At 42.0% G+C, this 24920-nt stretch overlaps 1 long non-coding RNA gene across 1 annotated transcript; it reads left to right on the top strand.

The window, feature by feature from the left end:
* The first annotated feature begins 18124 nt into the window (after positions 1–18124).
* Positions 18125–24464, top strand: LOC134482582 (uncharacterized). Its single transcript, XR_010058869.1, has 2 exons — positions 18125–18272; positions 24000–24464. It is a non-coding gene; the product is annotated as an uncharacterized LOC134482582 (long non-coding RNA).
* Positions 24465–24920: the final 456 nt, after the last annotated feature.

The following is a 24920-nucleotide window of genomic DNA, read 5'->3' as shown; positions in this document are numbered from 1 at the left end:
TCCATTGCTGTCAATTTACATGGAGAAGCTGTCTAGAGTGATTTCAGTAGGGATATGAACCTACCACCATCAGTCTCCAAAGGCAAACACTTCATCTCAGCACTTTGTGTGTGAATGATTCTTTATGGGTCCATGATATATGTGTGTGTGCATCCTCCTCCTCCTCCTCCTCCTCCTCCTCTTCTTCTTCCTCCTCCTCTTCTTCCTCCTCTTCTTCCTCCTCTTCTTCCTCCTCCTCTTCCTCCTCATCTTCTTCCTCCTCCTCTTCCTCCCCTTCTTCTTTTTAGTAGACCTCTCACTGATCCTGTGGCTTCCCCGTTTGTCTAGATTGGCAGTCCAGCAAGCCCCAGGGCTACCCCTGTCTTTGCCTGACTAACATGAGGATTATACATGTGTGCTGTGGTGCCTGGCTATTGTATAGGCTCTGGGGATCTGAACTCCTCATGCTGCAAAGCAAGCTCATTACCACCGGGTCATCTGCCCAGCCATCTCTTTGGTAATTTTAATTTTCTAAAAAGGGAGATTTTAAGAGAAAAAGCCTTTTAAACATGCAACACTCCTCCCTCCCCCGCCATGATATCAGAAAGAACATTTGCTGCTGCACTTTGATCATGGGAAAGAGGACAGTCACATAATTGTCCTTGTTTCGAAATTTCAAGTGGAAGCATGTTCTTAAAGATTCACAGGCACACGCGGTCAGGGACTCCAACAGTGCCAATATAATGCTTTTGGAGTCTAACAGTGCCAGATAATTCCTGCTTTAGCCTGAAGTCCCTGGACAGCAATCTCCAGCAATATTCTCAGTTTCATGAGATGGTTATGTTCTTCCTTTTCCTGTTAGAAAGGGAACTTGACCCTTGGCCTGTCCTTCCCCTTCTATTATAGCCTGAAGTACGAATGGCTAACTCTCCAAGCCGAGCACTACAGAAAGAGGTGAGCTACCCTGTCTCAAAGTATTAGGTGGACAGTGACAGAGAGAGACACCCAGTGTTTCTCTGGCCTCCATATACCAATGCACGCACGTGGACATACATATGGACATACCCCCACACATGGATTGCTCAATGTGGCTTTAATGCCTCTTTTACTTTGCTATTGCTGTTATTTGTTGGTCACGAGGGATGTGTTAGTGGGAATCATGGGAAGCTCTTTGGATGGATGCTGCCCACCACAAGTGGATTCTAGCCTTCTTAGCTAGTTAACAAATTTGTGCTATTATCACTGAGGCATGCACGGGGAGTCCTGTGAGGGACCTAAATCAACCCGGGACCTCAGTGCTATGGCAACCTAAAAGACCATGTTCCCTTTTCTGGAGAATGGTTTTATAGGCCTTTCCTCTTGACAGGAGAATTTCTCCTCTTTGCCTAATAAGTGCCTATGCTGGAAAAGCAATCTGAGGGCTGAATGAATGGCAGCAGAAACGGGGAGGTTGGCAGGCTTGTTGCAAGGATAAAAATAAGTTGACATTGAAGTTATGCAGCTCTGTAATTTGGTTGCTGGGATGCTCTGGTCCAGAATTTGTGGGCAGTGAGATAGTAGTAACTTCTGGCCAAATTCTGGGGTTTTGATTATCTGTGAATTTTAATTATCTCTTTCTTGTCTTCTATTTTAAAAGATAATGGACATCTGGCTATATATGCAGAAAATTTAGAAGCCGCAGAACCTTTTGGAATCTGCTACTAGGTTTATGGAATGAGATGATGCCTTTGGTGGTAGGGATAGAAATCTCTTTTTATCCCCCAGGGATTACCACAGCTTCTGTCTAGTTTGGAAGGTTTCTGAGCTGGAATCTATTGTGTGCAATAATTCTGCACCTCTGAGAACCATGCATGAAACTCTTGGGAGGGAGTCATGGACTATGCTTCTAGGATACTGTTTGTCTTCTGGGAGAAAAGGCAGATCAGCAGGTGTGAACCTCCTTTTGGAAAAATAAAAGCTTCTGTTTCTGATCTGGGGTGGGTAGGAAAACAGGAACAGAGACAGAGTATAATGAAAATATTGTCCTCTGGTTAAGATATTTGGATATCTTTTATAAAGTGTCTTAGTTTTGGTTTCTCTTTCTGTGATTAAAAACACCACGACCAAAAGCAACTTGGGGAATGAAGAAATTTATTTCTACTTATAGTTCCTTACCACAGCTCATCACTGAGGGAAGCCAGGGCAGGGACTCAAACAGGATAGGAGCCTAGAGGATGGAGCTGATGCTGAGGCCATGGAAGGGTGCTGCTCACCATGGCTTGCTCAACCTGCTTTGTTATAGTACTCAGGACCACCAGCCCAGGGATGGTACCACTCACAGTGAGCTGGATCCTCCCCAATCAAACATCAATCGAGGAAATACACCTCAGGCGTGATCAACAACTAGTCCAGTAGGGAGATTTTCTCAAAGTTCCCAGTTCTCAAATTACTCAAGCCTGTATCAAGTTGACATAAAACTAGCTAGTATATATAGCGTTTCTTAGTAATTATTAACATTAAGGAGATCAGTATTAGTTACCATTGAATGTAAGCAGGTATTTTATTGCTCCGTCAATAGAGAGAGCAAATGGTCAAATCATCAATAGCAGTGATTTTGAGCTTTTGCTTTGTTTATGTTACAAGGTAAGCAGAGACAGATCTTGATTTCTGCAGTATCCCTCGGCCTAACTATCTTCTGAGGGGCACCAGAATGAGGGAATTGAGATTGCTAGACCTCAGTCTGCTTGCTTACTGCTTAAAAGTCGATGTTGGAAGAGAAGACGGTGGGAAGAAAAATCATTATTCACATATACAGAACATGACAAGATGTAAGGAGCTGCATTTTTCTCCCCACCCTAAAACAAAAGAAGACCATGACGTACGGGAAGGGAAGTTTCATGGAAGCAGATGTGGTGGGGGTATGGGCGTGGATGGACAGGGACAGGTAGATGATGGATAGGTGTAGTGTCTGTCACAAGTCGCCCCTCCTTCCAGCTGGACCATCATAGTTACCCTCTCATCTTGCAAGGCTAGTTTCTATAATTCTTTAGGCAAACAGAAGGCAAAACTCAAAGCCCCTTATATGATCTGTGTTAGGTAATGCACAGAACTGAACCAAGAAGTGTTTCACATGCTGGTATTATCTGAAGGAATCAGATATCTGGGTCTAAAAATATAAGGGAAGCTGTAGAAGCTAATATCTTCATTTTTTGGGTGTGGCTTTTCTTTAGAGTGTGGAGGGCTGGGCTAAGGGAGCTGAAGCTGAAGTACGTCAGCCAAGGACAACTGACAAGGGGACAGAATTGTTCCTAGGACATCCACCAGGTGGAAATGAAAGAAACACTCTGTTTGGCACTACACACTGACTCTTGTCTGCATCATACATGTCCAAATGTGTGCGAGTATATGTGTATGAGCATGAGGTAGCCAGAAGTCAATATTGGCTTGTCTTCCCTCAAGAGCCATCCACATTTTTGGCTGAGACAGAACCTCTCACTGGTGTAGAGTTTGGTAAGTAGGCATGGATGGTTGCCTAGCAAGCCTCCAGGATCTGCCTGTTTTTACCACCAAGCCTGCATACATTATATGTATATGTATATGTATATGTATATGTATATGTATATGTATATGTATATGTATATGTGTATATGTATATGTATATGTATATGTATATGTATATGTATATGTATATGTATATGTATATGTATATGTATAATGTTCTGGGTATCAAACTCAGGTCCTCATGCTTGTCAGGTAATCCCCTGCCAACTGAACTATTTCCCTAATCAAATTGTTAATTCTTTGGTTCACCAATTATTTATTTCCATCTGAATGGTTTCAGGTTTGGGGTTCAAAGAGGAAACTAAAGTGAATTGCTATTTGGGTAAGACATTAATTAAAATAATTTTTTAACACCATAGGTAGAAAGATAGCCAGATAGGCAGCAGTCTGGGGAGGGGTATTCTGAAGAGACTAGAGTCCCTTCTAGAGAAAGGAGAAAGGTTCTATGGCACAGGATTGATGGAAAGCCAATAGAATACACTTGTAGCCAGACTGCGTGAATAAGATACCAATGAGGATGGGGAAGGCAAGAATCTAGAAAAAAATGTTATGTTAGTTCTAGGACCCAATCTACTGTAATTTTTAGAATTAGGCACAGCTCAATTAAAGTAGAGGAATTTTTCAAAGTGGGGCAGGTCTGGCTAACACTATGTATAGCTGAAACTTATGGCTAGGTAAAAATTGGAGACTAGACAGAACCTCTGACCTCAGAAGTCTTTGGGGGATGATGATTTAAGTGTATATAAGCAAGACATAGATTTGCTCTATTTGACCGTTCCCCCAGATTTTTGAGGATGAACATTTTCCAGAGCTGCTGTGAGTTTTAACTTCCATCCTTTCTTCGTCTTCTTCTATTTGGCTGGGCCTTCTTTTCTCTTTCCCTGATTTATTGAGTCATAGCTGAGTGGCTTTTTTCCCTAGAAAGTTCAGGTATTATAATGAGATGTGCACAGTATACTTAGGCTCCTAAGCTAAGAGTTGAAAGGGTGCAGGTAGATAAATTAGTTCTAAACGGAAGCATTTTAATTCTAATCAAAGAGCCAGCCCTGTGAAAGAATCTCCTTTGCACTGAACCCTTTGGTATGTAAGTCTTCTTTTGTGATGTAAATAATGATTCTTTGTTTTAGCTGTAGACAAGAACTAAATTTAAAGTGGACGATCTTGTAGAACGTTGTTAGAATAAAATTTAAAGCCTTATCACTTCCAAAATGACTGGGCGGAAATAAGGGTCACATGTAAATGGTTGCCATGAACTGTCAAGGTTAAAGAGCAAGAGTAGAAAGTTCGTTGGAAGCTGTAGAAAAGCACCACAAGTCCTGACAACTTTTTTCTTCATACTTGATCTCAGTCCATTGCTCCAGTGATTCAGTATCTATCTTTCTCACATAGTTGCTACGTCTTATGTTGTATTTTCAGTTTTGTTAGTAATGAGTATAATTACTGACAATAATTATTCCTTATATTAGTGCAGTTGGGGAAGTGTAATGATTTGCATATGCTTGGCCAAGGGAGTGGCACTATGAGAAGGTGTGGCCTTGTTGGAGGGGAAGTGTGTCACTGTGGGGGTGGGCTTGGAGACCCTCCTTCTAGCTGCCTGAGGATGCAGTCTTTTCCTGGCTTCCTTCGGGTGAAGTTGTAGAAGTCTCCGCTCCTCCTGCACCATGGCTGCCTGGATGCTGCCATGCTCCCACCTTGATGATACTGGACTGAACCTCTGAACCTGCAAGTCAGCCCCAACTAAATGTTGTCCTTATAAGAGTTGCCTTGCTCATGGTGTCTGTTCACAGCCGTAAAACCCTAACTAAGACAGCAGTTGGTGCCAGGGACTGGGATATTGCTGTGATAGGCCTGACCATGCGTTTGTTTGGAAGAATGTGGATTTGGGGACTTCAGATTTGGAAAGCAGAGGAATGCTTTAATAGGGCTTAATGGGCTATCTTAGTAGGGATGTGGAAGACTTTGTTACTGAGAGTGATTTGAACTGTTTGGACCTGGCCCAAGATGGTCCAGTGAAGAATTTCAGTAGGTAGCCTAGAGACTGTTTTTTTTTTTTTGTGGTATTTTGGAGGAAAATGTCGCTGCTTTTTGCCATTGTCCAAAGAGTATGCCTGAGGTTAAGGTGAAGAGATTTAGATTAATTGCTTTGAAAATGGAAGTCTCCAAACAGCTTGGTGCAAATTCTGTTGTGTGGTTACTAAAGTTCACTCTTTTGAAGAGCATTTTAATGAAAAGAAGGAAGTTGAGAAAGGAAAAATACAAAATATATGGTTTGAGTGTTAAAGGGACACCAGGAAGTGAAATGGAGCTGAATCCTGTGTTCAAGGATTTTAAATTGAATTAAGGGAGTAATGACCTTGGGGAAAGATCCCACCCAGCTAAGTTAGCTTCAGGCAACTTAGTACAAACCTTTAATCCTAGGAGACAGGCATACAGATCTCTAAATTCAAGGTCAATCTACAGAACAAGATTCAGGACAGCCAAGCTTAGGCAGTAAAGAAGTTAGAAATATAATAGAACAAGGGGGCCATGTTCCAGCTCCTGCAAGCAGCAGAACTCAGCAGCTTTGGCCATGTGTCTCTGGCTTTATATTCAAGAGGAGAAGGAGACAATTGATGCTGGTTAGCTGGAGCTAAGAAATTAGTAGTGATTAAGAAAGAGAACAGCAGGTAAAATCTTCAGGGAAGTTTTTTCTGAGAGCACTAAGAAGCTGTACTCCAGAGATAGCCAAGGTTGTACCTCATGCTGCAGCTGGACTTGGCAATGTGTAAGAGTCACCCAGGTGGTACTGGTTTTGAAGGCATGAAGAGGTCATGAAGAACAGCTGAGGCTTGGGACTGTGAGAGGCCATTGAAGGGCATTGGTGAAAGTACAGCCTTAGTTGCAGTTGACAACCCAGAACTGAAGGGGTGATGCAAACGAGGCTTGCCACCATGAAGAGAGCCTATGAGAGGGTATTGGTGAAGCCTAGTTGCAATGGGAGACCCCAGTGTATTGAAGACACCAGTACCATGGGATGATCACCAAGAACAACAGCAACGGTGTGGAGTGGATCAACCTGAAGTTAAACTGCTACAGAGCGCAGAGCTGAGAGAAGTGAAGCCAGCCCTTTGGAGGATCATGTGTGGATCCCAGACATTGAAACAAGCTGTAACATTGAAGCTGCCTTGGAGACCCAAAGACGTTAAAGATGCCAGAGCCTCCTGTTCTTTGCCAAGGAAAGCTGCTAACGGGAGTGGAACCAGCTCAGGAGAAAGAAATTTGTTGCAATCAACAAAGATGAAAAAAGAGTTGAAGATCTGAAGATCACTTTGACATCAAATGTGGGGATGGCAGAGTTTGAAGTTTGCCCAGCTGGTTGCCTGTCTTAATTTGGGGATTACAGTTAAGTGGTTGGATGGATCTTAGAAGAGACTTTGAACTTTGGACTTTTAACATTGTTGATACTGCTATAGACTATGGGAACTTTGGAAGTTGGACTAACTGTATTTTTTATTATGCTATGTCTAGGTATGGCCTCCATAGACTCATGTGTTTGAACAAGCCTATGGAAGCCAGGGAGTGGAATGTGATGGTTTGCATTTGCTTGGCCCAGGGAGTGGCAGTATTAGAAGGTGTGGCCTGGTTGGAGGAAGTGTGTCACTGTGGGGGTGCTTGGAGACCCTCCTCCTAGCTGCCTGAGGATACACAGTCTGTTCCTGGTTCCCTGTGGCTGAAGATGTAGAACTCAGCTTCTTCTGCACCATGCCTGCCTGGACGCTGCCATGCTCCCACCTTGATGATACTGAAAGACCTCCGGAGAGGACCTTTCCCTCAGGAGGAGACCCCAAGCGCCCAATGACCGAGCCGAGGCCACTCGGATGCAATCAGCAAGAGGGTTTATTGGAAAACACAGGTACCTGTGGGCACACAGTCTCTTCGGAGGACTTGCGCGCCCAGCAGCTCCAGCATGGGGCTTTTATAGGGTTTGGGGAAGCAGAAGCAGGCGTACAGAAGCAGATGCATAGTTACGGGGATTGGTGGATTTAAACGAGGCATATAGACATGTTCACATATGATTGGTTATTTCACATGATGAGGTAATAAGGTATAGCTACACACATTGGCAGGTTTGCATCATATTCGAATGAGGTTGTAACATGGTAAAAGAGTACGTGCGGGCTGGGACGTCCTGAATGTTGGGGGGCTAGGGACTTATCCCTTCCTGCCAGATCCGGTACTCCTAGTCTGTTCTGTATTCCTTTCCTTTTATGGTCTGTTAGTTTTAACGGTGACTCGGCCCTAGGTATCTGGGCGTGCCTGGGCTCGTTCAAGCCTGTTGCAGCTCTGAGTTAAGACTCATGGGGTGGGTCTTTCAATACTGGACTAAACCTCTGAACCTGCAAGCTAGCCCCACTCTGTTGCAGCTCTGAGTTAAGACTCATGGGGTGGGTCTTTCAATACTGGACTAAACCTCTGAACCTGCAAGCTAGCCCCACTAAATGAGTTGCCTTGGTCATGGTATCTGTCCACAGCAGTAAAACCCTAACTAAGACAGGAAGCGTTCATGAAAAAACATGTGCAAAGGCCTGGAGCTTTTCAAAACCAGACAGTTCATTTGTTCTTAGACTATCATAGAATCTACAGTTCCCAACCATGACTGTGACTAGCTTTTTAGGACAAGACCTCAAGCTTTAGTTTGGTCACCTATTCCAATATGCTAATTAGAGAGATAGGTAGTGCTAAAAAGGCAAAGGGGGGTATTGTATTTGGTGAGGCCACACTGGAAAAAATAAAGGGGGTGGTGACCCCCAAGGCCATCTTTGGTAGCTGACTGAGCTTTAGGGAGTAATGGGGCAGTGTTGATCAAGGCATGCTTGCTTTGTCATTGTCTCAGTGCTTGTTGTGATGAGTGACATAAAGAAGACCTTTTACCTGGAAGGAAAGCATGGTTCTTAGGGGACAAGAGAGCCAGTTTATTGAATGAAATATCAATTAATGAATCCCAAGTTCTTTCTTACTAATTCTATGTTCTATCTTGGCCGCTCTAGGTTCAGTTGGGCAGCCCTCTAGGCTGCATTGTCTTGGCTCCTTGACATGGCAGCTTTAACCTCTCTGTCTTGCATCTCTCCTCCCCTCCACACTCTCCTGGCATGGTGGATCTCTCCTTCCTCCTTCTCCTCCTGGTCTCAAGCTCAGGAAATCCTAAAACCTACCTCTCTGTCTTCCCCAACAATTAGCTGTTGGCATTTTTATTTACCAAACAGAACCAAATGGGGCAGGTTCCCAGAAGCTATGTGCAGACACTCTACTGGAAGCAGTTTTTTGGGGGGTGGGGGGAGGCGGGTGGAATATAGTTAGCATTCGTAATACAGGCAGCTATACCAGTTGGTTTTCAGGAGACTGTAGCTCCTTCTATTCTAGGATGCCGCCTTCTTCATGATAACTGCTTTCACCTAAAGGGTGGCCTGTCCTGTGAGTTTTGCTGTTTCTGGAATCCAAGGTGACTATAGGTTTCAAACAAGAGCTAGAGCCCTGTGGGCACCTTTTGGGGTCTGGAACAGGACGCTTAAACAATCTGACAGTAAACTGCTATAGTTTTGAGCATACATATATGTACCAGGGGAGCTGATATATGCCTAAAATATGAGAAAATACTAGTTAAAGTTATTAATGAAGTTGACAAGTTAAAATGGTATTTAAAACGCTTCTAAATTTATTTTATAGCTACTATTTATCTTTAAACAATGTGCTAATTAGACATAATTCTTAAATAATTAATATGGGTAAGCAGAGCTGTTTTCACGAAACACTAAGCATTTTTTCCTTCTATTAGAATTTAGTGGAAAAAGAATTCTCTGGGGACTCTACCAAACCTCAAAGCAGACCCAGCTTTCCTCCTTCCTGTGGACCCTCTCAGCCTCCCATTGTAGCCCATTCCCATTCCTCTGTGTCAGCCACTAATCCATGGAGGCACTCTCTACCTGAGAACCCTCTGGCTATACCTGCCTGGGATTCAGATAGGTGATCTGCATACTTCTTCTTGTATTCCATTGCAAATCCTTCCATCTCATCCCCAGCCCCATGGTAGACCTTTGGTAGGGGCTTGTTCTCCATCTCTACCTCTATTCCCTAGAGATTCCATCAAACTTTGTGGTAGACCTGGTTTTCCTTCTTTCCAAAGAAGCTCTCTAAACCCACAGCTTGTACATCTCTGTGCTTTAATGACAGTCACTAATATCTAGAAACACATTCTACTTAGAATGCCCAAGGCAACACTTGGACAAAACTTTAACAAATTAACTGAAAGATGGAGAGACAAGTTCTGAATTAATATAATTAGCGTTAGAGGTGAAATGAGATAACAACAGATGCAGAGGAAATCATGAGGACATAATAAATAAGGACATACTTTAAAAATCTGTACTCCCCCAAACTGGAAATATAAAAGAAACAGATACAATTCTATATCACCTATCACCTGCCAAAGTTAAACCAAGACCAGACAAGCAGTTTAACCTGACCAATGATGCCTGGTGAAATGCAAGCAGTAATCACAAGTTTCCCAATCAAAAACTGCTAAGGGCCAGATAGATTCAGCTCAGAGTTCTAACAGATCTTCAAAAATCATCAACAACAACACTCTTCAAATTATTGCACAAAATAGAACCAGAAGAACAAGCACACAGTTACCCTGATGCTTAAACCACACAAAAACTTACCAACAAAAGAAACTACAGACCAATTTTTCTTATGAATGTAGATCCAAAAACAGTCAATGAAATATTTGCAACACAAATACAAGAACATATCAACAAGCTCATCTGCCATGATCAAGTAAGCTTTATGGTACAGTGTGACTTAGGTAAGTTGATAAATGTCATCTACCGTCTCAAAACCACATGTTCATCTCACTAGATTAAAAAAAAAAGGCCTTTGACAAAGTCCAATACCCCTTCAGGATAAAAGTCCTGAATAGATTAGGGATACAAGAGAGATACCTAAACACAATAAAGGTAGTTTACAGCAAGCCTATAGAAAACATCACCATAAATGGAAAGAAATTCAAAGCAACTACAATAGAAACAAGAATAAGACAAGGTTGTTTACAATCTCCATACCTACTCACTATAGTACTTAAAACTCTTCTTTTCCAATTTGTATCCCTTTGACCTCCTTTTTGCAGATGATATGATAGCATACTTAAGTGATCACAAAAGTTCCACCAGAGAACTACTAAGCCTGATAAACAACTTCAGTGAAGTGGCTGGATATAAAATTAACTCAAACAAATCAGTAGCCTTCCTCTACTCAAAGGTTAAATAGGCTTAGAAAGAAATTAGGGAAATGACACCCTTCACAAAAGTCACAAGTAGCATAAAATTTGTCATTGTGACTCTAACCAAGCAAGTGAAAGATCTGTATGACAAAAACTTTAAGTCTCTGAAGAAAGAAATTGAAGATCTCAGAAGATGGAAAGATCTCTCATGCTTATGCATTGGCAGGTTTAATATAATAAAAATGGCCATCTTGCCAAAAGCACTCTACAGATTCAATGCAATCCCCATCAAAATTCCAACTCAATTCTTCATAGAGTTAGAAAGAGCAATTTGCAAATTCATTTGGAATAACAAAAGACCCAGGTTATTAGTTAGAAAACTATCCTCAACAATAAAAGAACTTCTGGGGGAATCACCATCCATGACCTCAAGCAGTATTACAGAGCAATCATGACAAAAACTGTATGGTATTGGTACAGAGACAGGCAGGTAGATCAATGGGATAGAATGGAAGACCCAGAAATGAACTCACACACCTATGGTCACATGATCTTTGACAAAGGAGCTAAAACTATCCAATGGAAAAAAGATAGCATTTTCAACAAATGGTGCTGGTTCAATGGTCAGCATGTAGAAGAATGCAAATCAATCCATTCTTATTGCCCTGTACAAAGCTCAAGTCCAAGTGGATCAAGGACCATCACATAAAACCAGATACACTCAAACTAATAGAAGAGAAAGTGGGGAAGAGCCTCCAGCACATGGGCACTGGAGAAAATTTCCTGAACAGAACACCAATGGCTTATGCTCTAAGATCAAAATTGACCAACGGGACCTCATAAAATTGTAAAGCTTCTATAAGGCAAAGGACACTGTCATTAGGACAAAATGGCCACCAACAGATTGGGAAAAAAAATCTTCACCAATCCTATATCCGATAGAAGGCTAATATCCAATATATACAAAGGACTCAAGAAGTTAGACTTCAAAGAGTCAAATAACCCTATTAAAAATGGGGTTCAGAGCTAAACAAAGAATTCTCAGCTGAGGAATCTCGACTGACTGAGAAATACCTAAAAAAATGATCAGCATCCTTAGTCATCAGGGAAATGCAAATCAGAACAACCCTGAGATTTCACCTCACACCAGTCAGAATGGCTAAGATCAAAAACTCAGGTGACAACAGATGTAGAGAAAGAGGAACACTCCTCCATTGTTGATGGGTTTGCAATCTGTTATAACCACTCTGGAAATTGTTTTGGAGGTTTCTCAGAAAATTGGACATAGTACGACCTGAGGGCCTGGCTATACCACTCCTGGGCATATACCCAAAAGATGCTCCAACATACAACAAGGACACATGCTACACTATGTTCATAGCAGCTTTATTTATAATAGCCAGAAGTACTCCTTCAATAGAGTAATAGATACAGAAAATGTGGTACATTATACAATGGAGAACTACTTAGCTATTAAAAACAATGACTGCATGAAATTCTTAGGCTAATGAACAGAGCTAGAAAATATCATCCTGAGTGAGGTAACTCAGTCACAAAAGAACACACAAGGCATGCACTCACTGACTCACTGATAAGTGGATATTAGCCCAAAAGCTTGGAATACACAAACAATTCACACACCATGTGAAACTCAAGTAGAAGCAAGACTAACATGTGAATGTATCAGTCATTTTTAGAAGTGGGAACAAAATTTTCACAGAAGGAAATACAGGGACAGAATGGAGCAGAGACTGAAGGAAAAGCCATCTAGAGACTGCCCCACCTGGGCATCTATCCCATTTGCAGCCACCAAACCCAGTCACTATTGCTGATATCAAGAAGTGCTTGCTGATAGGAGCCTGATATGGATGTCTTCCAAGAGGCTCTACCAGAGCCCTATTGATACAGATGAGGATGCTTGCACCTAACTATCAGACTAAGCATGGGAACCCCAGTGGAGGAATTAGCAAAAGGACTGAAGGAGCTGAAGGGTTTCCAACCCCATAAGGAGAACAATAATATGAACCAACCAGATCCTCCAGAGCTCCTAGGGACTAAACCACCAACCAATGCATACACTTGGGGGACCCATGTCTCCAGCTGCATATGTACAGATAGCATTGTTTGGCATCAGTAGGAGGAGAAGCCCTTGGTTCTGAGAAGGCTCTTTTCCTCAGTGTAGGGGAATGCCCAGGTGTTGAGGTGGGAGTGGGTGTGTGCAAGGCAGGACGTCTTTATAGAAGCAGGAGGAGGGGTTATGAGAGAGTGGGGAACTGGGAAAGGGGATAACATTTGAATTATAAATACAAACCCTATCTAATAAAACAAAAGAAATGAACACCCCCCCCCAAAAAAAACCCTCATGTGCCGAGAACCTAGGGGAAAACTGCCAGAAGAACATAGCAATAACACGATTCTTAACAACCATTCTGTTATACCTGTACATCAGTGCCTTGCTCAGCCATTATCTGAGAAGCTTCCTGTTGAGGTGGATGCCAACATATAGAGACCAACAGCTGTACAGTGGGCAGAGAATGAAAGACCTTGGAACACACAGTTCTAAACAAGGTGTTTTCACCAAATTCCTTCCTGGGATTAGGAAACTCTGTGGAAGAAGAGGCAGAAAGATTGTAAGAGTCAGTGGGGAAAGAAGACACCAAGCAAACAAGGTCTTCTATTCAAAACTGGACTGACGTGCATATGAACTCAAGAGCACAGGTCTAAGCCCTAGTGTTGAGATGGGGAGTGAACCCAATTCCCATCCCCAACCCAGAAGCTATCTCCAACTGACAACAATTCACAAAGGAAAAATTAGTTGTCTCCAATGGAGTCTCACTTGGTGTATGACCCTCACTTAAGGGACTCCGCAATGGCTAGCAATAGTAGCCCAAACAGAAAGAAATCAATGTTATTTCTGAAGGACTTTTGACTCATTTCAGGCATTTGTTTTACCTTACAGGTCTTATGGTTTCAGAGCTTGTGGTTTTTTTTTTTTTAATAGGATTTACGTTACTTCTTGTGTTTCTTTGTCTCTTTGTTTTTGTTCCATTTGCTTCTGTTTTCTAATGAGACGAGAGAGAGAGAGAGAGAGAGAGAGAGAGAGAGAGAGAGAGAGAGAGAGAATGTATTTGGGTGGTTGGGAAGTAGGGAGGTGGGGAGGATACAGAGTCAAAGGGAAAGGGATATTGTTATAAGAATATATTGTAAAGGGAAATTCATTAATACGGCAGAATTATTTGCATTTTCTTGTAATCTATTGTTCTGGGCATGTACTGAGCAATTGCTGAGCTACAGCTGAGGAAAATGAGCAGCATCATTTTCCTCCCATTGAACATTTTATTGTGGGTTTTTAATACCATTATACAGAAAGTATTTTTTAATGAAGCATGGTACTATTGTCCACTGTTAGTTTCATTATTTTATTTTATGATTTTTTTATTGTCTGACATTTAAGATTATACATTTTTCATTATGACAAATAATAGATGAATGATGCAGACATACACTAACAACCAATCACAGTAACCACCAATCACAATAACAATCAATAACAATATCAATAACAATCAATCACAATCAATCACAATAACCACTAATTACAATAACCACCAATCACAGTAACCACCAATCATAATAACAATCAATCACAATATCAATAACAATCAATCACAATAACTACCAATCACAATAACCACCAATCATAATGACAATCAATAACAATATCAATAACAATCATAATCAATCACAATAACCACCAATCACAATAACCACCAATCACAGTAACCACCAATCATAATAACAATCAATAACAATATCAATAACAATCAATCACAATCAATCATAATAACCACCAATCACAATAACCACCAATCACAGTAACCACCAATCATAATAACAATCAATAACAATATCAATAACAATCAATCACAATCAATCACAATAACTACCAATCACAATAACCACCAATCACAGTAACCACCAATCATAATAACAATCAATAACAATATCAATAACAATCATAATCAATCATAATAACCACCAATCACAATAACCACCAATCATAATAACAATCAATAACAATATCAATAACAATCAATCACAATCAATCATAATAACCACCAATCACAATAACCACCAATCACAATAACCACCAATCACAGTAACCACCAATCATAATAACAATCAATAACAATAACAGTCAATAACAGTCAATAACAGCCAGTAACAGTCAATAACAATAACCATCAATCACAGTAGCAACCAATTACAATAACTACCAATCACAATAACAACCAATCACAATAACAATCAATAACAATCAATAACAATAACAACAGTCAATGGCAATCCTAGAAACAGAACCAATGTGCAGAAGACAAGGCCTTTATGACATTGCCCTAAGGGAAGAGGTAACGACAGAAAGGTCTTACCTCCCAATCCCCTGTCTCTCTCTCCTGTGCAAAGCCAATGATCTGAGAAGCACTTGTCCATCTGATAAACAAAGACTAAGGCATTATTTAGTTTACATTTGTTGATTATTGATAAGAGTAACATTTCTCATGTTTCCTGCCCAATTCTATTCTCTTTTCAGAGTCTCTGTAAAAGCTTTCTCTAATGTTTAAACCTTATCGACTGTTCCCTCCCCTTTGAAACTTGCTATGTAAACCTGCTATCTTGGAATTCACTGTGGAGACCAGACTGGCTTCAAATTATGTCCACATGTAACTTGCTAACAAACGTAATTATCATTCTGGAAACACAGAAGATCACATCGTTTGAATTGTCTATTTTTCTGAGCACTTACTTGGGTTCCTCAGTGCTACTTCGAGAGTGTGGCTATCCCATCTGAAGTGCAGCTGTAAGTATCAAACAGGGGAGACTCTGACTTAATTGTCCCCAGAGTCATTAATCAGTGAACAGCGTGGTTATTCACGCATCACCGCCCGTCTCCTACACTAGTCAGTGAACGTGCAGGTTTTCTATACCTGACTGTGTGGAGGCATGGGCCCTTTCCACTTCGATGCTGCTCAACAAAGATAAAGAGAAGACATACAGAGAGACAGGAGGCTTCAAGCACAACAAACAGAACCCAAAGGCAGTTCCATCTCCCAGTCCTGTGTTAGTAACTCACTGGTCAGTGGTTAGAAGACAAAGGCAACAGCTGACGCGCCTTGATGACAAACTCCAGTCCCTCTGCCAGGCTGTCTCTCTTCCCAGGGGCAGCTGCCTCACGCCACCGTGAAAGAATGGTTTTTCCATTGGAAAATTCCCTGCATTGCAGTGGAACTGTATCCATTCATGAGCCTGGAAATGTGGGTGGAACACTGGCTTGTAACGCTCAGTTAGGGAAGCACACCTTGTTTCTCTTGGAAGTTCTCAAGTATTCTATCTGACCATCTCTTTGGATGACTGGTATCTTCCGGCTTAAGAAACAGCACATCCGGCTGGGAAGGAGGCTCCCTCAGTAAAGTGTGTTGTATAGAAGTACGAGGAACTGAGTTCAAGCCTCAGACCCACCAGTCAAGTCCTCAGAACCCATGTTTTCAAAAGTCAGGAGTCGAGATGAGAGGTTCTAATGGCTGAATGGGGTGGGACACAGTGGTCAGCTTACTGGCCAGTGGGTCTTCGTGAGTTCCAGGCCAGTGAGACACACACACACACACACACACACACACACACACACACCCCTATAAAATGAACTCTTTTTGTTCAGCTACAAGAAAACTATTTCAGGCCCTTGGAGTAGCAGGTTAGGGCTGCTCTACTGTTGCTCATTGCCTGACCCACGCAAATAACAACCTTTGGAAAGGCATGGATATTCGTTTAAATAAAATGGCAGTCAGTCGGTATATTCTGAACATCTGTAAAAAAGAAAGGCCTTGATTCCGAGCACACGGTGGGTAGTTCTCTCCCTATCGGTTGCTCTCTGGGGGGTGACAGTTGCCTGGTCTCCTTCTGCTTAGACAGCCTGGATGTTCGAAGCTTTACTGAACCCTTCCAAGCTGGAAGGGAGTAGGAGGAGCATGGAGATTGCCTTCTGGAGTGTTCTGCCTGTGGACGGACTCTCTGTGTACTTCTTTTCATTTGTCTGAGAAATGTGAGGTAGTCACTGTGACTCACCCCCTGCTACTTCGCAAATGAATCACTCCTCTACTTATTACGAGGCACATAGCAGCTCATCGGGATGCAGAACCCAGGGTATTCTCGTTTCGGGAAATGTGCCAAATCTTATAACCTCGGCATGCCCTTGTAGCAATACATGAAATTAAACAACAATTTTTTTTTTAAAACAGGTAAAGACACTACATAGCTATTTCAGAAAAAGAAGGCACACAAAGGGCCAATGGTGATAGGAGGAAATGCTCTTTACCTGGGAGGTGCAAGCTGCAGCCATAATGAGACACTATTAAAAAGACAAAGGATCACAAGTGTTAAGGATGCAGAGAAAAAGAAACCCGCACATCGTCAGGGAACGAGAATGAATGCAGGCATTATGCAAAGGGCACGAGCATGACTCAAAAGCTAAAACAACGGTGGACAAGTATGCAAAAGGGATGGAAGTTTCATGCTAAAGAGGTAGCTTCACTTCCCAGCTCATTGGAGCATTAATCACAATAGCCAGGCGTAATCACCCGAAAGTCCACCCATGGATGGATGGACACAAAGATGGCGCTATTTATACACTGTGGGACATTATGTAGCCTTAGGAAGACTACGTTCTGAAGTTTGTAGCAGTGCGGATGTGGTAGCTTTTTATATAGTCAAAACAGTCTAGATGGCAGCGTATAATGAGAACAGGTGATTCTTGTTTGTAGGTCTGGAGGTCTAATATCCATTTTGTTGAGGCTCTTGTTGGATGTACTATGTGGCAATGCTGGAAGGGTGAAGTAAACTGCTCCTTTTGTGCCTTGAAAGCAGAAGAGAAAGGAAAGACTGAGGTCCTGCAATCTCCCTCAAGAGCACACCCCTAGGGGCCTAAGGGCTTCTCTTAGGCCTCTTTCCCCATGGATCCCAACAGAACCCATTATTCAACCCTGGGGGCCAGAATTTCAACACACATACCTTTGGGAGACATTCAGCAAACTATAACCATGGAAGAATGTAGAGAATATTATTATATAATTTAAAAGTGAAATGAGCTAGGATCAGAGCCGTAAGCACTGAGAGAACCCATTTACACCAGAGATGGAAAATATGTCAAGTTCATAGACGTAGAGAAGAGAGAGGAGATGCTCAGAGGGTAGGAGTGGAAAGGGTTTAGGGGTAAGAGATGCTGGTGCAAGGTGAAAAGTTTCAGTTAGACATTGTGTATAAGTTTTGAGACCTACTACACCGCATGGTAACCACAGTTAATAATATCCTCATGTATTTCAAATCATAATTTACGTTGCATCTTTGTACCACAGTGCCCCTGTGAAAGTCAGAGAAATATGGAAACTGGTTCCCATCTTCTACCTTGGTCTGGAATGGAACCCATGTCGTCAGGCTTGGCAGCAAGGTACGTTTACCTACTGAGCCATCTTGCTGGTCCCCAGTTCAAACTTACTAAGATAAATCAGAACTATTAGCACCTTAAAATGACAAGTAGGTTTGGGGTAAGTAGATTTTTCAAAGCAATATTTTTTATTAATTATTTGTGAATTTAATACAATGTGCTTTGACTATACTCACCTCCTCAGCTCCTTGTAGATACATTCCTATCTCCCAACACAGCCAGCTTTATGTCTTCTTTTTACTTTAAAAATCCAGAGGACAATTTGTGCTGCCCCCAAACTCTTGTATATGGGGCCATTCAATGGAGCATGGTTGACCTATCAGGCACCACATCCTTAAACAAAACTAACCCTATTTCCCAGTAGCTACCAGTTGTCAAGATCTCCTCAGCTAGGGGTGTAACTTTGTGCCAACATCTACCCTCCCTGGGATTTTGTTTGGCTTGAATTTGTCTAGGTCTCGTGCATGCTGTTAGAATTTCCTGGCGTTTATATGTGCACCTGCTTTGCTGTGTCTGGAAAACACTGTTTCGTTGTAATTATCCATCCCCTTTTAGCTCTTATGACCTTTTCACCTGACCCTCCACAATGATCCCTGATGGTTCAGAGGGAGGGAATGATATACCTGTCTCATCTAGAGCTGATCAATCCACAGTGTCTTTTTTTCTGCTCTTTGACCAGTTGCGGGTCTCTGGGTTAACTGCCATCTACTACAAGCAGGTTGAGACTTCTCTGATGAGAGCTGAGAGACGCAGTGACCTATGAGTGTAGCAATAAGCCAATAGGAGTTGGAGTAACACTACGTCTACTTAGCAGAATAATAGTATTAGATTCTTTCCTGGGGTCTAAGATCTATCTAGTCATAGGTTCTTTGCTCCTAAAATGGTGTTAGGGATGGGTTTATCTTGTGAGGTGGGCCTTAAAGCCAATCAGAAAGTGCTTGCTTTAGTATTATACCAGTGGGCATATCTTGCCAGGTTGATGGTTGTTGGAACTTTTCAGGGTTCGCTAATACCTTTTTCTTTCAGGGGTAGGCATAGCATCCTTCAGCACTGTGAAGGCTAGTCAGTAGGGATGGAGCTTATCCTATCAGTATGAAGTCTTCACATTCTATGACTCGTGTATGTGGTACCTCCAACAATGGAGTCTCACTATCAGAATCTACTGCTCAGTTCCATAAAAAGTCATGACAGTTTTCAGAGCTTAGCAAGACAGATGAACCACCTTGGTTCTGCCTGCAGCCATTGAGGGCCTTGATTGTTTTTGATAAAGATTCTATGAAACAATCAGTCAAACACATTGTGTTTGTTGACAGCTGCATTTCCCAGCAGATGGCAGAAGGGTGAGGTAAGAAGTTCAGGAGGGTGCTGGGTCTACCATGCCATACAGAGTCTATGTTAAAGGAGGTGACTTGAGGAGCCCTTGGGTGCCAAGCATAACAACCAGCTTGGAAACCAGGCCACTGGGCTCTACCTCCTAACTATGACTTCCATCTGCTCTGAGCCCTTTGTCAGTGGATTTGATGTTTACATTCCTTCCAACTCCTCAATTGTGGTCCTTCTTCCTAGTATCAGGAGTGAGAACGTTAGGATTGACCATGGTATGAAGGCAAGGGTTTATGGTGCAGAACAGAAATATCCTGTGAAGACACAGAGAAAGACAGACTCATCTATGAACCAGGAAGCAGATTCTGAATTCTTCTCTAGTGATGGCACCCACACTCATTTCTTTAAATTATGTACGTCTTGAAGCCAAATTTATATTTCCAGCATAGACGTGTTTCTGAGCTCTGTTCCCACACCTATTTTAACACTTCCTCCAACAGGCAACTCAAAGATAACACATCTGAAATACAAAATGCTCTTAGCATTTTCCCCGGGTCTTTCTTTCTGCCCTTGTGGAAGGAACTCTTCTCTATCTATGGCTCTGGCTTGGGAAGGAACTTTGGCTCCCTGGTTTCTCTGACACCCACAGTTCAGTCCATCAGCAAATCCTGTCTGTACTTCTTTAAAAATGCACCCTGGATCTATGTTCCCCATCCTAGGCTGCCATCCTGGGCCCGAGCCACTGTGGACTGGATCACCAACTGATTTCCAAGGGGTCTGTTACTTTCCCTTCAAGGTTCTCTCTGCCTGTTTTTATTGCAGTAGAGAGGCTGACAGTACAAAGCTCAACTAGGATCATACTTCTGCTCAAGTCTCCCCAAAGCAAACGTTAAAGTCTGTGTCTTTTTTTTTTTTAAAAAAGATTTATTTATTTATCATATATAAGTACATGGTAGCTGTCTTCAGACACACCAGAAGAGGGCATCAGATCCCATTACAGATGGTTGTGAGCCACCATGTGGTTGCTGGGATTTGAACTCAGGACCTCTGGAAGAGCAGTCAATGCTCTTGACCATTGAGCCATCTCTCCAGCCCTAAAGTCTGTGTCTTGACTCACAGGGACCCTCCTTGTTGGCCTTTATCAACAATTCTTCTCTGATTTCATTCATGTCAACCCTACTGCCTTCCACATTGTTCCTCAAACACAGACTGGCCATTTTCCTAGCCCAGGATTTTAATATATGCTCATTCAACTGTATTTTTCTTGGTTTCTATGTGGCTTTGTGGCTTACTTTCTTTTTCTTTTGGTTCTTTTTTTTTTTTTTTTTTTTTTTTTTTTTGGTTCTTTTTTTCGGAGCTGGGGACCGAACCCAGGGCCTTGCGCTTCCTAGGTAAACGCTCTACCACTGAGCTAAATCCCCAGCCATTTCTTTTCTATGACTCTAGTTTTCCAGCTATCCTATTAAAAATCCTGTTCCCTTTAACTCTCCTAAGTTGCCCATTCTCTCCTGCTTCCTTTTCCACCATGACTTACCACTGTTGTCATGCTATACTTAGTGTTTGTGAGCTTCTTAGGTGTCAGCTTCATTAAGGCAATGGCTGGTTTTGTTTTCTTATTTTTTTTTTATTCAAATGTTTTTGTTCTTATTTTCTGTGTATTTGTGTGTGTGCCTGTTTGTCTCTAGGTGCATCACAAGCATTCAGTTCCTACAATGGCCAGAAGAGGGCATTAGGTTCCCTGGTGGTGAAGCTAAAGGTGGTTGTGAGCTACGTGCTGTGGGTGCTAGATATGAACTTTGAACCCCAGCAAGAGCAGACATTTCTTTAGCCTTATTTATTTGTGAGTGTGCGTTCGTGTGTGTGTGTGTGTGTGTGTGTGTGTGCACGTGTGTGTGTGTGTACACTCCATGCCTGTGCCTGTGTAAGCACGCAGAGACCAGAAAATGGAGTCTAGTGTCTTATTTCGGTCTCTGAGTTTTCCTTTGAGGCAGGGTCTCTCCTTGAACCTGGGCCTCACATTCTCTTGGCATACTGGAGGCCTAGTGAGTCCCAGGGATCTTCCTGTCCCTGTCCCCCTGAGCTGGAGGTTACAGCTCAGAGTTTGTGCAAGACTCATGGCTCACTTTGTGGGTGCTGAGACCCGACCTTCTGTCTTCTTGATTGCTCAGCAAGTGCTCTTACCCAAAGAGTGGTTTCTCCAAACCCATTTCCCTTTTATTTACTCTCACGTGCTAAGAAACTTGACTGATCATAGGTTCTTACTAAGTTCCTAGTGAATAGCTATTGAATGAATGGACTCAGATTGAGTATATATGAATGCCTTGATCCACGTTGATGAATTTAACTAGGCTTTCTGGGGTGGAGAGCAGGCACCTGCCGTTTTAAAAGGCTCTCTGGGCAAGTCTGCTGCAAAGGTGGTTTAGAACTGAAGATATCCTTTGTCCAATAGTACCCATTAGGCCATGTGCCTATCTCATAGAAACCCCTGAGTACAGAGATGACACAGGCTATTCGTCTCCTTTATCATATTGAGCATTCTGGGCAAAACTCAGCGATTTAACAAAGGAAGAAAGAATTGTGACCAGAGTAAATTAAAGCAAATAGGAGGCCTGCATTTGTTTTCACAGATAGCTGTTCTTACCATATCAATACCAAGCCAAAGGCATTTTCAATAACACAAAGGAATTAGTTCTGTAATTACTTTTGCCCACATAGACTTACAATGTCTGGGGGCTATGGGTTTTAATAATATTTTTCAGATTACATTTGTTCATGTGGTTGTCAGAGGAGGCCAAAATATTGATTCATTTCATCAGGTTTGCGTCCTTCCTGGGCCTTGGCTATCCTGCCTCTCTGGGTAAAGCAGATAACACACCAAATGCGTGCACGCTCACACACACACACACACACACACACACACACACACACGGAAACAAATGCACACACATACACACATGCATGCACACACACAGTCTTCACGAGGGAATTCCTCAACCTTAAAGAAATGTTAGAATATCTTGCTGGTTGACAGAGACAAGACTGTGTGACAAGCCTTTTTCTTTCCTCTCAGTCTGTTCAATTCTGCATCTAAACTCATTTTTTTTCCTCTTTAGCTCTCATGAGTTATACCATTGACTGTGCCTTATTTCCCTGAGCTGGTCCACATCTGGCTTCCTACATCTGTTTCTGGTTTTGTGCTGAGCATTGCTCCTTTCTCCAGGGATGGCCTGAGACCAACCAGGACCAAACCTGAAAAAAAGAGTGAAAAAATTTCACTGCTTTCTGTGAAATTGACTGTGTGGGTGGTAGATCTGAGAGAACAGCCCTCTTATAAAATACCATGAGTGAGACAACGTAAAGCAAAGAACTGTTTACTGAGAAGTAAACAGGAAGGGAAGGCCCTTTACTAGGAAATGAACAGGAAGTGAGGACCTTCCCTAGGAAGTGGAGTGTATCCCCAGGCTCAGTTCTTCCAGTGATTCACTCGTGCCTAGAAAACAGACAGCATATTTTTTTTTTCCTGCCAAGAAAACCTTGTATACCTTGTATCCAGTGTCTCAGAATGTGCTAGAAGGGCCCCGAGGTCTCTGCTGACAGGGCCGGACGGAGGCTGAGATGATTTTAGGATGTTTCTTCCTTTCTCACTCCATTGCACTCCTTCCTGCAGATGCCATTTCATTCCTCCCCAGCGTGTGGAGTTGAATGGAAAATTTATACTTTTGGTGGCAGCAGTTAGAAACCCCAGTCTCGGTGATTTTCTGCTTCTGGTGTGGGAAGGAAGGATCTAACAGAACAAGATGGTCCCTGAGGTGTGGGAATGGAGCCTGTGTTGTGTCCCTGTTTGTTCCCACCTCAACAAGCAAACTTGGATGCTGTGTGATAAGGCAGAAGAGGGAGGAAGGGAAGAAGGGAGAGAGAGAGTAAAGGAGGGGGTTCATCCACTTCCTCATCCCCGAGGATGAGGAAAGTATTTCCCTGAAAATCTTCTTGCAGACACATCTGAATTGTCCTCTCAGTAAAGTCAGGGCCACTTCACTCTCAGGGGTTTTGTTTTGACAGGCTTGGGGTTGGGGTGAGGGCATCTGGATGTTGAGGTTTTCTTTTTGTCTTCCTTGACTCTGGTGAGCCCTGCCTTAGTTGGTTCTAAGTCTCTCAACATTCAATGGTAGCAGCTCTAAGTAACAGTGTCTCAGAGAACTGAGACAAGACCAGGAGACCCAGGACGTAATTCTCTGGGTCACTAGGAAACTTCTAGAGATCAAGGTGGCTTCTGATCACTGCTTTGTACAGAACATGGAAAAGTTAGCTTGCTTTTTGATTCTTTTTAAAGAAATAAGATAATAGTGATGATGAGTGCTTTGTTAACATAGGGCTTTGAAATAATCATGCTTTTTTTTTTTTTTACAGAATTATATGCATCTGTGTTGTCTCCCCAGAGGCAAAGAAACTGAGATTGACTGAACCACTATTCAGATGATGCTATTAAATTCCATTCCAGAAGGGTACTTCTGATGATGAGCTCTCCATCCCGGTTCAGCATTCCTAGCTGTCAATCACTGTAGAATGAGGAGAGGGTGGGGAGGGGGAAGCTGACATATTGATCATGGTCCACAATGCTACCTCATTCTGTTCAGCCCATGATTTAGAGCTGAACAGTGTGTGCTGGTATAGGGGCAGATGATCTGATTCTGGCACTGGGAATCTGTGTTTTAGGTGTCACTTTTACAATTTAAGTAAAACTGAGAGGATTCAGAAGCCACTCTTGTAGATTATTTTTATTCTCGGTGATTCAGTTTTATCTATTCTGTCAAATATGGCAAAGGGAAGCTGATTGGATAAATGATGATTATTTACCTAATAAAAATACTAAGCTAATACATAATATTGTTTGTTGAAAACCAGCATATTCTTTTTATAATCATGAATATACATAAGCAAATATTTCAAAAGTGCAGCAGGCTGTATAAATACTACTTTAGCCAAGAGATCACAGTTAGTCATAAGCGTATATGGTGAAGAAAATTGTACCCAGAGCATTTTTGTATTATTCTATCATGAATTTTAGTGTGTCTTGGGATAGGATTATCCATTAACATGAAATATTGTTTATAACACCCCCTTTACCTCTGTTAGGAAGAAATTGTTTAACTATGCATAGGAAGATAAGCCATGGAAATTTAAATGCTGACAATAAGCAAGATTTTTTCTTTACAATATTTATTTTGATATTTAATACTGTGGTAGCTATATGATTAAAACAGAATAGATAATTTTATATTTATTTACAGTAAATCTCACAGCCTATAGCAGATGCAACCATGATAGTCT

Source organism: Rattus norvegicus, chromosome 1, assembly GCF_036323735.1.
Source record: "Rattus norvegicus strain BN/NHsdMcwi chromosome 1, GRCr8, whole genome shotgun sequence".
NCBI lineage: Eukaryota > Metazoa > Chordata > Mammalia > Rodentia > Muridae > Rattus > Rattus norvegicus.
The sequence above is the reverse complement of the archived record's forward strand: the minus strand, read 5'-3'. Positions and strand labels throughout refer to the sequence as shown.